The sequence below is a fragment of the Pan troglodytes genome, chromosome 2 (assembly GCF_028858775.2).
Source record: "Pan troglodytes isolate AG18354 chromosome 2, NHGRI_mPanTro3-v2.0_pri, whole genome shotgun sequence".
Lineage (NCBI taxonomy): Eukaryota > Metazoa > Chordata > Mammalia > Primates > Hominidae > Pan > Pan troglodytes.
Window position 1 is genome coordinate 47,258,486 of NC_086015.1, and position 12,228 is coordinate 47,270,713.

Consider the following 12,228-nt stretch of genomic DNA (forward strand, 5'->3'; position numbering starts at 1 on the left):
CCTTCCTCTTTTACTAATCCTCCTCAGCACAGACCCTTTATGGGTGTCGGGCTGGGGGATGGTCAGGTCTTTCCCTTCCCATGAGGCCATATCTCAGGCTATCATATGGGGAGAAACCTTGGACAATACCTGGCTTTCCTAGGCAGTGGTCCCTGCGGCCTTCCGCAGTGTTTTGTGTCCCTGGGTACTTGAGATTAGGGAGTGGTGATGACTCTTAACAAGCATGCTGCCTTCAAGCATTTGTTTAACAAAGTACACCTTGTACAGCCCTTAATCCATTTAACCCTGAATTGACACAGCACATGTTTCAGGGAGCACAGGATTGGGGGTAGGGTTATAGATTAACAGCATCTCAAGGCAGAAGACTTCTTCTTAGTACAGAACAAAATGGAGTCTCCTATGTCTACTTCTTTCTACACAGACACAGTAACAATCTGATCTCTCTTTCTTTTACCCACAACCTCCCCGTTTGGGGTCATAATAAAAGGTGTGGAACTTGGTGTGTGTTTAGGGTAATTGTACCAGCCCCTTCCCAAAGAAGCTCATGTTCTCCTCACAGGATCTCCATCATCATAGTGATCACAGCACTGACAATAGATGCTTCCCTTGCTGAAGTGGCGATAGAGGGTGTCACAGGGCTTTGGCCTGCACTATGCATTTCTCAGTGGCACATAGTGTGCAGGTGTTGGAGCCAGGGGGCTGGGTTTGAATACTGGCAGCTGCGTAAGCATGGAGAAGTGGCTTGACCTCCATGCTTTAGTGTCCTCTCTATAAAGTACAGTTAATAATAGAGTTGGCTTTATGAGTTGTTGTGAGAATTAAATGAATATATCTAGGGAGTTAGGACAGGGCCTGGCCTGTAGTAAGGGCTCTGAGTCTGTGGAGTAAGTATTATAAAGAAACCTGTCTTTAGCTGACTGGCAAGTCTAGGCCTTGAATCAGGGCTTCTGACTCCGGGATCCACTTCTGACTCAGCCGGGAACAGAAGGGTGATGTTCAAAAGCCCCAGGGTGGTTCATGTGGGCACATCCACACCCTCAGAACATAGAAGCCTCCAGCAGAATCCCTGTCAGGTGCTCCCTCTGAGTCAGTGGCACACTGGGCACATTGTCATTAATTATACTCAGAGCAAGGATGTGTCAATGTTCCCATACCCCACTTCTGCAGCTGCAAACAGCTGGGGAAACTGAACAGAAACCCATGGCATTTTTATCAATGTTCATATGCTATTCCTGCCTTCTTAGCCTCCCAACTGCTGACTACTTTGGTATTTAAGGACAATAGGCAACTAGGGATTCAGCTGAACATCTGACCTGACGTTCATGGTGGCAAAACTTGAATCTTCTCCCCTCACCTGGTGTGGGTGAGGTGGTTCTTGGACATGTGACTCCTAGGAGCTGGAGATCCTGGGTCTGGTGAACACACAATGTTTACATAACAAGCTCCAGGACCTACCAGAGATGAAATGAGATTCATCCTACTAGGTGGGATGCCCAGATTCGCTAGTTTATGATATTGAGGGGACTCCTGTCTCCCAAATTGGGCTGGGAGGACATCGGGACTGAGGTGAAACATTGGTCACCCGGAATATTCTCCACTCAGCTTTGCACAAAACAAAGGGGGACAATTCCTCTGTTGTGACCACAGACTCTTTGCTTGGCAGTTTCAATCATCTTCTAACTGATCGCTAGCCTTCTGTTATGCCCCTTCTGATCCATCCTCAAGTGGCCACAAGGAGAACTCTGTGAAATACAAATATGGATATGTCATTTCCTTGCATAAAATTCTCTCACAGTCCCCCTCCTGTGGTCTAGACCAGCACTGTTCCATAGGACTTCCTATGATGGTAGAAATGTCCTATATCTGCTCTGCCCAATAGCCATATTGGACAGCTGGGTGGCTGTATGGCTACTGGACAGAGCAGATATAGAACCCTTACTCACAAGTGGCTACTGAGCACTTGAAATGTGGGTGCTTGTCTGAAGAATGGGATTTTTAATTGTATTTCATTTTAGTCAATTTAAATTGTCACCTTTGGCTACCATATTGAACTGCACAGGTCTAGAGAATAAAATCCGAAGTCTCAGGCACAGCCCAGTTCTCCCTATCTGAGCAGCCTAAATTTTTTGCCAGAATTCATTCAAGTTGGGAATTCCAGCCCTAACAAATGGCTTACAACTCCTTAAACATTGTGCCTACTTCACACCTCCATGCATTTGCATCTGCTGTTCTCTCTGCCTGGAATGTTCTCATACCTTGCCTAAACTCGCAAGCTGCCTGTTTCAACAACCCACTTTCATTAAGTAATAAGTAACTCCAGTGTTACCTCTACTATCAAGGTTTACCAACCACCCCTGCCCATCTCCCCAAATCAGAATTAATCGCACCTTTGCGCATCCAGCACAGACATGCTTAGAGGCCCTTCCAGCACTTATAGCACCGATGTGTCTCCCATCTGCTCCCTCCAAGGGTAAAGGCAGGCTCCTGAAGAGACAGTCCTGTGTCTATTCCCCTTTGGGTTTCCACTGCCTAGGATTGATTTTAATCATATAAAGCAGTCATTGGATGATGGCTGAAGAAATAAAATTATCATAGCAGACATATGTCACAGTATGGGTTGTCTTGCATCCAACTTCCTGCCTTATTCTACCTCTGGGACACCCTGGGACATCTCTTTATGTGTGGCCTTGAGATTTAGGGGAAGTCAAAAAGAAGATCCTCCTCTCACTGCCCTAGTCAATTCTTCCAGGGACTGATGGAACCATGAGAGATGCAGTAATGCCAGGGCAAATATAGCATTTCTGGGCCTTAGCATTTCTGTTGCCCAGTTTGCCAGCAGCTCTAAGATTGGGTCTCCAGTCTCTTGTCAAGCATGCCCTGATGGGCTTCCAAAGATTCCCTGAGATAGTCAGCTACCTCCTGGTAGTTGGCTACCAAGTGACCTTCATCAGCAGTTATGCAGATAAAGATTCCAGGTCAACGGGGTCCTGCAGGAGGGGAGGGTATGTCATCCTGTAAGGAGATTTGATGGATGATGGGGTGAACTACTACAATGCACACAGCTGCAGTCGAAGCTAGAGCAAAAGACCCCCAGCATGCTGGGGAGGACACACCTGAAACTGGAGGGAGGTGAAACTGACGATGCCAGGGGCCTGGCCCATGCCAGCAGGGCAGAGCGCCGTCCACTCCAGCCAGGGTGGCTGGGTTAGCTGGGTGACTACATGCTGGGCCATAGTTTGGGCTGAGGGAAAGAAGGTAGGTTACCTTGGAGGTTCCAAATAATGCTGAAAGATTGTTTTGATAGGAATTGGGAGACCGGGGGTCATGGTGGGGATCTGGGGTCCTATTGGCAAGTATTTTTGGTTGGATTTCTAGTCTCTTAAATAAACATACCTTCAAATACATTGTAAACTGAGAGCTTCGTTCATCTGTTCAACAAAGTTTGTGAAAAGCCTCTTTGTACGAGGGACCATGCATGCCAGCACTCTTTCCCACCTCCAGCCTTTGCCCAAATTGTGTCGTCTTCCTGGGTTGCTCTTTTTGCCTTGTCTTAGCAGCTCCTACCCATTATTCACACTCAGCTTAAATGTCATTTCCCCACAGAAACCTTCCTTGACACCCAGATTAGATCAGCTGGACCAGATTAAGTCTCCTGGTAGCTCACTTTATAGCACTTACCATAGCTGTAGTTGTATAGTTATTCGTGGGGTCATTTGAAGAAAGCCTCTCCTCCTTGCTAGGTGGCAGGCTCCACGAAGGCAGGGATGGTGCCTGTCCTGTTAACAGATACATCCTCAGCACCTCATAGCACAGTGCCTAACACTCAAACATTTGTTGAGTGATGAACAAAGGAGAAATGGTACAGAGGGAAGGAAGGAGGGAAGGAAGGGAGGGAGGGAGGGAGGAAGGAAGGAAAGAAGAAGGAAGGAAGGAAGGAAGGAGAGACAGAGAAAAGAAGGGAAGATTTCAGGGAAGGAAGGAAGGTGAGAGAGAGAGAAAAGAAGGGAAGATTGCTGCATTCCCTCTTGGCCCTCTGTGTGCCCACAGTATGTTACTGTGTGTTACTTGTCCCCACGTATGCTCCTTACTCTTAAAAGAGGAAATAACAAGTGGCCTCTATAGGCCAAGCACTCGAAGCCCTGGGACCCTGCACCCCTGCCAAGCAGGGTACCACTGCTGTGTCTTAGCCATCCTCCTCAACTTCACACCAGGTCCTCTGTAGGGTCCTGGACAAAGACAACTCAAAATAAACTCCCCACTTTCCCAAACTACTGATACAAGGGTGGTAGGTATCCAGTGTTTTATTCTGAAGCTCAAACATCAGATAATATAAAGACAATATTTCCTTATTAGTATTTTGCACATTACACCTGGGGAGAATGAAGACTTATAAAAACTGAGCACTATGTCCACCCAATGTATACCCTGAAGAGGATCCTAGACAACACAAAGGACATAGTAGAAAAATTGGCAAAATCTGAAGAGACTTTGTAGTTTCACTAACAGTATTGTACCAATGTTAATTTCTGAGTTTTGACAAATGTTCCATAGCTATGTATGATATTGACATTTGGGGGAAATAGGTGAAGGGTATATGGGAACTCTGCATCATGTTTGCAACTTTCGTGTAAATCTAAAATTATTCCAAAATAAAAAGTTAATTTAAGAAAAAAGGCTGGGCACAGTGGCTCACGCCTGTAATCCCAGCACTTTGGGAGGCCAAGGCAGGTGGATCATGAGGTCAGGAGCTCGAGACCAGCCTGGCCAAGATGATGAAACCCCATCTCTACTAAAAATACAAAAATTAGCCAGGTGCTGTGGCAGGCGCCCGTAATCCCAGCTACTCGGGAGGCTGAGGCAGGAGAATCGCTTGAACCCAGGAGGTGGAGTTTGCAGTGAGGCAAGATCGCACCACTGTACTCTAGCCTGGGCAACAGAGTGAGACTGTATCTAAAAAAAAAAAAAAAAAAGAAAGAAAAAAGAAAAAAAGGAAGAGTTCACTTCATCTCTTCTTTAAAGCACTGCAAGATATAAATTTCTGGGTGAAGAAATGATGGGTGATTTTTACTGCCTTTATTATATTTTCTCTACTTTTTACAATAACATATATTGCTTTTCAAATTAGGAAAGTATTTTTATTAAAATAATTAAATAGCTTGGTTTAGAAAATGTTCAAGTGTGTGTGATAAGTTGTGTTTTTAATTGAAAAGACAATAGCACCATTAAGAACAAATTGTAAAAGATATAATAACCCATAATATTACTACCACAACAGAACTGGATTCTCAATTTTGCATGTAACTGTTCACATGCAAACATAATTCTAAGCTGCAGTCGTTGCTGGCTGCCATTCTAACGCTGGTGCCTGCTTGTATTTCCTTCAGATGCAATTAAAACAGACTGTACAGTGATATACAAATGATAAGTGCTCGAAATGTGCAGCCGTTCATATAGAACAAGTATGCAGAGGTTCTGAAAATGGAGCGCTCAGCCCTCTCGGCCCCTTCAAGACCTCCTGCCCTCGCCATGAGTAGAGGGAGCGTGGTCAGATAGGGGTCTGGGAAGGTCATCCCTTCCTTGCCATTGTGTCCCAGATAACACCCATGTGACACCACTCTGAGCCACAGCTGCCTACTGGGAGTAGAAGAAACTGCCTGAGAGACCTCTAGAGCTGGACATGCAAAATGGGCACTAATGGGAGCCTGTTGTTCTGATGTCATTCTAGATACGAGTTTTGGGAGAAAAAAAATGGATGGCTCCATCTCCTCTTGCAAAGTGAAGCAGAGAATTAAGTTAATTATTCAGAGTCAAACAGCCTTCTTGAGCATCAAACAGGAACCAGAAATCCTGAGGTTTTGCAATGCTGTCTGTCCCTACCTAGCCCTCCCCCATCCCATATTCTTATCTTGACCTGAATAACTTTCTCTTGAAGATGTCTCAATGGTTGTGTGAGCTAGTCCAAATCCTGTTAAATGAAAGCTTTCTTCTTTTAACAATTTGGGAAACAAAATACCATTTCCCACAAAGAAAACTGACACTTGCCTTGCCTGTCCGAAGAAACTAGCCCTGTCCCATAAATGAGGAAAGCAGCCCTTTGTCCACTGCAGAATATAAGCAGCTCTGGAGCATCCCTGCAATTTATGACTACACCTGTGTCCCAGGAGAGGGACCAGAGTGACACATTCTCTGTTTGGGGTGGTGGAGGCCTGGCTTGCCAGGGAACCCTGACCTTGGATCCAGGCCCAACCCAGGATCATTGGCTGCTCCTTGGACACCTGTGCCTGAGACCATGACCTTGCTCCTCCCGATTCCCCATGCTACTAGAACACTGGGCTCCCACCTAAAACCACCAGCAGTTGCTGATGGGCCAAGTGCCAGGTCCTTGGCCTGGCATCAAGGTGCCCACCAGGCTCTCTGCTGCTTCTTCCATCAGGCCAGTTCCTTTGACATCCCTTGGCACAACTCCCTCACTTCTACCTCCTCATGTCTGCTCCTCCTCTTCCGACATCCTTCCCGCACCCATGAATTTCTACCCATTTCAAAGCCTGACTCAAGTCAAGCTTCACAGAAGGGGACCAGCAGCATCAGCTTGCTACAAATACAGAATCCTGGGCCCCACCCCAGAACTGCAGCAGTGGAATCGTGCTTTAATTAGCCCCCTAGGTGATTCATGTGCACCCTACAGCGGGAGAGGCAGCTTTTAAAATGAAATGTTCTCAAAGTGTGGGCCTTGGGCCATCAGCAGCAGAAATCTCTTTGCTGAAAATTCAGGCTCCTGGGTCACACCCCAAACCTGCAGAAATTAAAATATCTGGGTGTGAAACCCAAGAATCTACATGTTTACCAGATACCCCAAAGTGTTTATTTTGAATTTCATATACAAATTATAAACTGCATACATAAAAACCATAAATTGCTATAATAAACCTGTTTAATAAATTACTTCAATAATAATTGTGTTGCATTGATTATAAATTATTATACATTGCTATATAGTTATTGTATGTAAAAATATGTTATTAGCTATTACATGTGATGATTTTTACTTTGTACTTGAAACACATTGGAAAACAGCAAAATGTTTTTGAGATGGCTGACTTCTCGTTCGACCACTTTAACCTGTAGCTGTCCCGTTCCCAGAACATCTTTCTGTTATTTACACACACACATACATATATTTCCAGAGAACAAAATACAATTTATTTTGCATTTGGGTTTTTAGATTACTGTTACTTTTTGTGTCATTCTGCAATTTTATTTTTCTCACTCAACAATGTGCTTGAAGAATGGCCTATGATAGAAAGCAGAGGGCTGCCTCATTTTTAGCTGCATGGTGTTTCATTGCATGGATACACATTGTTTAAGCTATTAATGGACACCTAGGTTATTGACAGTTTTTCTGCTTGCACAAGTATGTAGTGAACATGCTCAAACATACCTCCTTATGCCAAGGTGTGTGGGTTTCTTTAGAGGAGAAACCATGACATGCTGGAAGGTGGAATTGCTGGTAACGGAGGGCTGAGCATTTTGAATGTTAACAGCTCTTGCCCGCGATCCTTTGCACCTTCAGATTTAATCCCTTTGTTTGGGGGTTGATTCACACTAAGTCTGGAATTAAACGTTATGTTTTGGCATCAGAACTTCTGCTCCAAATATGTTCAAATTCACTTCCTCGCGCTACTGGTAACAGCTGACATTTACTAACCTTTCTAAGCACTGCTCATGACTTCACTCATTTAATCCTCCACCTCAACAGTCCTTTGAAATATTTGAGGGTATTTGCATTACCCTCAGAATACAGATGCCAGCCTGAGGCCTTGACCAAGTTTGGACAGCAATGAAATAACAACCCAAGATTCAAAGTCAGTGTCTGCTGCTCTCCCTTGTTTGCTATTCAGAGTTCTCGGTAAGCCAGGGACCTGATCGGACTGAGGCATCTTAAATGTTGGTTTGAACCCACATATTTATAATGGACTTATCTCAGGAAATTACCGGTAGGATTTGCACTGTGTCAATCCTGTCATATGTTTAAAAATATGTACATCAGAGCTTTATCCAAGGCTTATGGAAGGTTTAATAGAGGTTGTAGAGGCAGAGACAGAAATTTCTGAGAAGTCATCATAAGCACTATTGAAAACGAAACGAAACGCAGGCAAACATTTTCCATCCATAGGTAAGAATGTGCCCAGGCCTCAGCATTCAATTTTCACCTTGTGAAGTTTCTCTGACATGAAACAAAAGGAAGCTGACCTCATCTACCTTCTCTGAATGGAGCTTTCTCATGGTTCTCTGGAGTTACATTCAATTCAATATATATTGAATTTAAAAACAGTCCCAGCCCTCAGTGCATCAGGATGCAACTGCACTTAGTCTTTTTATTTTTTTTCCTTTGACACTTTTTACAGAGAGAAAATGTGTGACTTTTTTGATGAGCAAACAGCCAAAGGTGTTTAGGAAAGGTCTGTCATTTTTCTGGTGGCCAGACACCCCAAACTAAATTCATTAACAGCTCTTCTGTTGGGAATTTTAAAATATTCTGTGACCTATATAAATTCCTTGTTATGTCGTCTACTAATATAAGAAAAGTAACTGACATACACTGTGGCTACAGATCAAGGAAGCAGCGTGGAATCACAGGAAGGAGCTGGGAGATTGTCACCTCACCGTTGAAGACGTAGAAATCCATGTCCTATGCCCTGCTTCTACCCCTCCCATGAAATGTTCTTTGTTCTTTGTGAATAGTAACAGTTGCTTTTTGAACATTGATTCATTTTCTCTTTAGTTTGACATGTATGTGTCATTCAGTCAAGTGTTTCTGTATTTTGATAACTTCTAGAAAATATTAGAGGAACACCCGGACAGAGGAACAAGAGTTTGGCTGTGTTGTATGAACAACTAAGTATAATGAGTGCCATCAGCCACATGCTGGGCTGGTGACCCTAACCTCAAATTAATCAATTCACTTCCTTGCTTCTCAGTTTTCTTTCCCAAAATATCTAAATACATGACGCAGATTTGTGTCATTCATTCATGCCAGTATACACGACATTGGTTCATCCATATAATAAATATTCATGTAGCCCTTACTCTGAGCCTTGCATCAATGAAAGGGGCTGGAGCTGCAATGGTAAACAAAATACATGAGATTCCTGTCCTCATAGAACTTAAATTGCAGAGCTATAGAAGCATTGCAGAGGCAAAAATTCTGTACCAGTCAAAAGCAACACATGCATCTGCTTACAGAGATTTCTTTTTTCCTCTATATCTTAAATCTACAGCTCTTGCATGTCTACACTGTGTACTGGTGCTTATTCTACAACACCTTGGCAGAAAATGAGCAGCAACCTCCTTGACAGAAAGATATGGCTTAGAGTTTTCATGTCGCCAGTGTTTAGGTTGATGGGGTAGCTGGCTCTGAGCCCTGAACATAGCCAAGAGTCCCTAGGCTTTCTCCTTTTCCAACGGCCTTTCAGCTGGGGCAGGTTATTGTGAATATCGAATAAAATGATAATGATGATGATTATGGAACTGATATTTTCCTACCAGAACTAACAATGGGTGAATCTGTTGAGAGGATACTTTAAACAATATTAATGATTCGAATGATCCAGTCTTGAGTTTATAGACATTTGTAGACAGTACATTTTATGTTCATTAGACCTCAATTGGTTTAGTCTAGTGACTTTTTCCCCTAGTTTATGACCAGAATTAGCAACTCCAGAGAGCTGAATTAGGCCCTTTGGTTGATTTCATTTAGAGTAGGGTTAGATATAGCTCACTGGTGATAAGGAATTATCCTGTTTGCACTCTCAGTTAAGATTTGGGTATTTTAAGGCCCTTCCCTTGGATCTGAGCTTCCATAAATACTCCATCACCTTGAATAACTGAGAGTTTACTTTTGGGAAATATGGGGATTGTCATGAATAATCCACACCCATCCTCTTTATTGCAGATTGATATCTAGTAATTAGCATCAGGTACAGGCAATAGGCCCTTGTTGGGTGGGGCCCCAGTACAGATTAGGGATCTGACTTTAGTCATTTTCTGGATGAGTCAGGCTCCCATGTAGCATCAGGAGTGTGTAAATGTCAGAAAATAAGAGTTCAGCTCTTGCCAGCAACTTTTGTTCCTTTCCCCACTATCCACACCCCTCAATTTTCCTCCATTAAGAGAGGCAGACGTGGATTAGATGAGGAGGACAAGTCAAATGACCTCCCCCAGTCATTCCAGAGAAGGTGGCTTCTTAAAGAAAAAAGAAAAAAGGAGGGATGATGGATGCCTGTATAACTCATTGCACTTCTTATACCAAATCTTTTCACCACTTTCTGAAGACTATGGTTCCTCCCTTTCAACATTATTGACTTAAACCTTGTGGACAAAAGTTTTGTTGTTGTTGTTGTTTGTTTGTTTGTTTTAAACACCTTAACAAGTAGGATAGTCTAAATGTAAGGTCTTAACTACTAGACTCTTGAATCTTGAAAGTCATTCATTCAACTACTTGGTATATTCACTGAAAAGTGTTTATTGAGTAGCTACCTTGTGTAAGTCACTGGGGATTCAAAGGTAAAATACTTTCAGTCCCTGTCTTAGAGATGAGCTTACAAATTGGTGTAAAATTAAGAGATTATTGTAATAGCACATTGGAAGATCCCTGACAGATGACTTGTGTTGTGTTACGGGAACGGAAGGTAGAAAATAGGCCACCCAATCCAGATGGAAGAGTGGAGGGTGTGACACTGAAGCTAAGACCTGAGGGTCATGGAAGTAAGCAAGGAAGGTAGGAGATGGGCGTGTGGGTGTGTAACTTTAGAGGGCTACAAAATTGTGGTTTGTAACTTTAGGGGGCATCAGAAAAAAGATAGGTCTTTCCTGAAGGTGGGCTGGATGGAGTAGCCGAGTATGACCTCTGACCATAGCCTGGCTCGGAGTAACCAGCAAGGCTTAGAGAAAACCAAGGTTGTTTTCAGTCAGGAGTGGATTGTCAGGCACACAGTGTATGGCCATGACTTGGGGGCCAAAAGTCAAGAAACAAGTAAACCAAGTAATTTCCTGGTTTCTTTTCCTTGGTTCAGCAAATTCAAAGCTAGAGCAGAAATAAAGGAAGAGTGAATGGTTCTGAAAACACGAGTGCCAAGGATTTCGCTTTTATTATTATTATTAAAAACAATACTATGTTTTCTGTGTTACGTAACTACTTATAATCTCCCCTGCCTAAAACAATTTCAGTAATGTCTTCTAGAAGGATCCAAAACTATCATGGCAGAGAACACTGAGTTTGTTGTGAGAACTGGGGCTGGGGTGGGAGGCATTGAAAATGACACATTTGCATTGGTAGAGGAAGGATATTCCCATAAAGAAGACGACTTCTAGAATCAGCAATAAGTAGCATCTGGAATCAAAAGTAGCACTGGATTAGGAACCAGGAGTTATAGTTCTTGGGAATGGTTCTTATTCTAATGAATTGCATCATAGCTCAGGAACTTAACCCTTTAGGGTTTCAGTCTCTACAGATATAAAACATAATGAATTGGGTTCTGTTTATATATTCCCCAAATATGTATTGAGCACCTACTATGTGTTAACACCATCCTATATGTGGGGAACGCAGAGAATTATAGGAATTGATTCTTGGTCCTTGGTAGGAGATGGGAGGACAGCTCACAGCCTGGTGGAAGAGGATGAATAAGCTGTTAAAAGTCAATGGGAAGGCCAGGCCCAGTGGCTCACGCCTGTAATCCCAGCACTTTGGGAGGCCGAGGCAGGCAGATCACTTGAGGCCAGGAGTTTGAGACCAGCCTGGCCAACATGGCTCGTCTCTACTAAAAATACAAGTTAGCCAGGCATAGCGGTGCATGCTTGTAATCCCAGCTACTCTGGAGGCTGAGGCAGGAGAATCGCTTGAATCTGGGAAGCAGAGGTTGCAGTCAGCTGACCTTGAGCCACAGCACTCTACCCTGGGTGACAGAGCGAGACTCCATCTCAAACAAACAAACAAAAAACAACAACAAAACAAAAGAAAAGATGTCAATGGGAAGAGCAAAGTGCTCTTGGGAATACATGGAGCAGAGGAGAAAACCATCCTGGGGAGTCCCACGGGTGGACAAGAACACGGATGTATGCTGGGCAAAAGGACTCGTAAAATCCTACGCTTTATAGGTACATAGTATTGCTTTATATCCTAGTTTTGTGAATATAGCATTTGTTTTAGCTTTTATGAAAATAACACTA

At 43.4% G+C, this 12,228-nt stretch overlaps 1 long non-coding RNA gene across 1 annotated transcript; it reads right to left on the reverse strand.

Moving 5' to 3' along the window:
* Positions 1 to 1,481: 1,481 nt before the first annotated feature.
* Positions 1,482 to 3,776, reverse strand: LOC107970469 (uncharacterized). Its single transcript, XR_001713057.4, has 3 exons — positions 3,679 to 3,776; positions 2,388 to 2,529; positions 1,482 to 1,742 (listed from the first exon to the last, which is right to left on the reverse strand). It is a non-coding gene; the product is annotated as an uncharacterized LOC107970469 (long non-coding RNA).
* Between the last annotated feature and the right edge of the window lie 8,452 nt (positions 3,777 to 12,228).